Source organism: Trachemys scripta, chromosome 10, assembly GCF_013100865.1.
Source record: "Trachemys scripta elegans isolate TJP31775 chromosome 10, CAS_Tse_1.0, whole genome shotgun sequence".
Lineage (NCBI taxonomy): Eukaryota > Metazoa > Chordata > Testudines > Emydidae > Trachemys > Trachemys scripta.
Window position 1 is genome coordinate 12957287 of NC_048307.1, and position 3207 is coordinate 12960493.

Below are 3207 nucleotides of genomic sequence, written 5' to 3' on the forward strand. Positions count from 1 at the left end.
AGACGGCAGCCTGGGCGGGCCAGTGCCCGCAGCGCCGCTTCGCGGTGGCGACGCTACACCACGTGACCCAGCGATGGGCGGGGGAAGGAGGGAGGAAGGAGGCTATGGGGGCGGGGCGGTAATCGCAGTGAAGGGGGTGGTTAGAGAGCGTGGGCTGAACGGTGGGTGGAGCGAGGAGGAGGGAGGGGGAGGGGCAGATGGTTTTGGTGAGGTCCAGGCTGAGGTATCCCAGCTGGAGGGAGGATTGGGATCCTCTGACAGGATTGCTAGCTAAGGCTGCTGCAAAAGAGCCTATCCCAGCCCACTTCTGCTTGCTTGGGTGCCCTTCTCCTTCACTATTAATTTAACCAGCTTTTTTTACCTTAGAAATATGAGGAACGTCGAGCCTGGTTTTGCTGGGGGGGGATCTGCAGAGGGTCTGAGCAGAGGTGTATTGTGAACTCACCTTATCGCAAGTCACGCTGAATCTTTTACAAAACCAAACTTTCTCCAATATGTGTATTAGTCGTGAGCTAAATAGGGCATCGGTGTGGAGACAGTTTTGTTAATAAAATTATACATAATTCAGGGCACACTGGTGGCAAAATAAATATTTCATACTATGGTCACCTTTTTGAAACAGGACTAGATCAAAGCCAACTCACAATACATGGCATCAGGGCCCATATGCATGGCAAAATTCACAGGTTCTGTGACATTGGTGACCAGGCTGACATAACTGGATTCTTAGGCCGCAGCAAAAACCAAGTGTCTGTCTAAAACTTCCTGTCCTTAGTTGCTCAGTTGTCGCTCTTTTGTGAGGTTAATTTTATTAGCCCTTCAGTCACCTGAGACTTCCAGGGTAAAGGAGATCTGAATTTCTAGTTCTCTCGTCAGTTTCCTGCTCATGCCCTTCCCTTTTAAAAAATAATGAAATGTTCATTCTTTATACCTCATTAGGAGCAAAAAACAATTTCTTCTTTGCAAGTTAACTTTAAATATTGCTGAAAAAACAATTAACACTTGGCACTTACATGAGATTTCCAGTGTCAAGAACTGATTCTGGAGTCTAATGAACAGGCATCAATAGAGGAAAAACTAGCAGAGTATTGCAGTGTGCTAGGAACATCCCTTCTAGATTTGTGACTACAGCTTTGGAAAACTCACAGAAAAATCTGCCCCCACATCCCAGGTTTTATACTGAGCACAGTTGTTTGGACAATGTTATGTGAATACTCAAGTACAGACTACCACACGATCAATAAAGCTCAATTATGTATTTCTCTACTGAGTCTTAAAAAGTTCCAGGCAGGAAAAACATGGGATGGATGACATAGCAAATACAAAGCTTCTTGATGCACATGACTTGTATTTTAATCTTTACAACTACTGATCTGAGTAGCTTAACGTGGAATTGTGTTGTTTCTCTCAAAGGTTTCAACAAGTTTTATTCCACTAGAGGGCAACTGTTTTACACACTCAAATTTTGTGCAAGGAAAAAAAAAATGAAACCTTGAGGATTTCTGTTCAAATGCAGTCCAATGGAGTTGCAACCAAATACCATTTTCTTAATTTTGCTAAATTATGTTGTCACAGAAAGGACAAGTTTAAATATATGTTTTTATCTGACTTAATCTGCAGCTTCCTTACTCAACATTACTGTTTAGTTGTGTCATTTTGGTGTGTTGCAACAGCATAGTACTTTAAGTAATGTCTGATTGAATTTTTTGGGGCAGGGATACATAAGAATGGCCATACTGGGTCAGACCAAAAGTCCATCTAACCCAATATCCAGTCTTCTGACAGTGGCCAATGCCAAGCACCCCAGAGGGAATGAACAGAACAGGTAATCATCAAGTGATCCATCCCTGTCGCCCATTCCCAGCTTCTAGCAAACAGAGGCTAGGGACACCATCCCCAGGGCCGCCGAGAGTGGGTTCGGGCCCCGGTGAAAATTTTTTTTTGGGCCCCCCCAGCAAGTTCGGACCGGCTAAACAGAGCCGACGGGAGGAGGGGAAGCCGGGCCCCGGGACCCCTTCTGGACCGCCGGGTCCCGGTAAGGCAACGAGAGGCGGGGGAAGCCGGGCCCCGGGCCCCCTTCCGGACCGCCGGGTCCCGGTAATTTGTGCTGGCTTCCCCCACACCTCGTCAGCCCTGACCATCCTGGCTAATAGCCATTGATGGACCTATCCTCCATGAATTTATCTAGTTCTTTTTTGAACCCTGTTATAGTCTTGGCCTTCACATCCTCTGGCACGGAGTTCCACAGGCTGACAGTGCATTGTGTGAAAAAATACTTCCTTTTGTTTTAAACCTGCTGCCTATTAATTTCATTTGGTGGCCCCTAGTTCTTGTGTTATGAGAAGGAGTAAATAACACTTCCTTATTTACTTTCTCCACACAAGTCATGATTTTATAGACCTCTATCATATCCCCCCCCTTAGTCATCTCTTTTCCAACTGAAAAGTCCCAATCTTATGAATCTCTTCTCATACAGCAGCCATTCCATACCCCTAATAATTTTTGTTGCCGTTTTCTGAACCTTTTCCAATTCCAATATATTCTTTTTTGAGATGGAGCAACCACATCTGCATGCAGTATTCAAGATGTGGGCGTACCATGGATTTATATAGCGGCAATATGATATTTTGTCTTACTATCTATCCCTTTCTTAATGATTCCCAACATTCTGTTCGCTTTTTTGGCTGCCGCTGCACATTGAGTGGATGTTTTCAGAGAACTAGCCATAATGACTCCAAGATCTCTTTGAGTGGTCACAGCTAATTTAGACCTCATCATTTTATATGTATAGTTGGGATTATGTTTTCCAGTGTGCAATACTTTGCATTTATCAACATTGAATTTCATCTGCCATTTTGTTGTCCAGTCACCCAGTTTTGAGAGATCCTTTTGTAGCTCTTCGCAGTCTGCCTGGGACTTACCTATCTTCTATAGTTTTGTATCATCTGCAAATTTTGCCACCTCATTGTTTACCCCTTTTTCCAGATCATTTATGAAGATGTTAAATAGGACTGGGCCCAGTGCAGACCCCTGGATGACACCACTGTTTACCTCTCTCCATTCTGAAAACTGACCATTTATTCCTACCCTTTGTTTCCTATCTTTTAACCAGTTACCAATCCATGAGAGAACCTTCCCTCTTATTCCACGACTACTTACTTTGCTTAAAGGCCTTTGGTGAGGGACCTTGTCAAAGGCTTTCTGAAA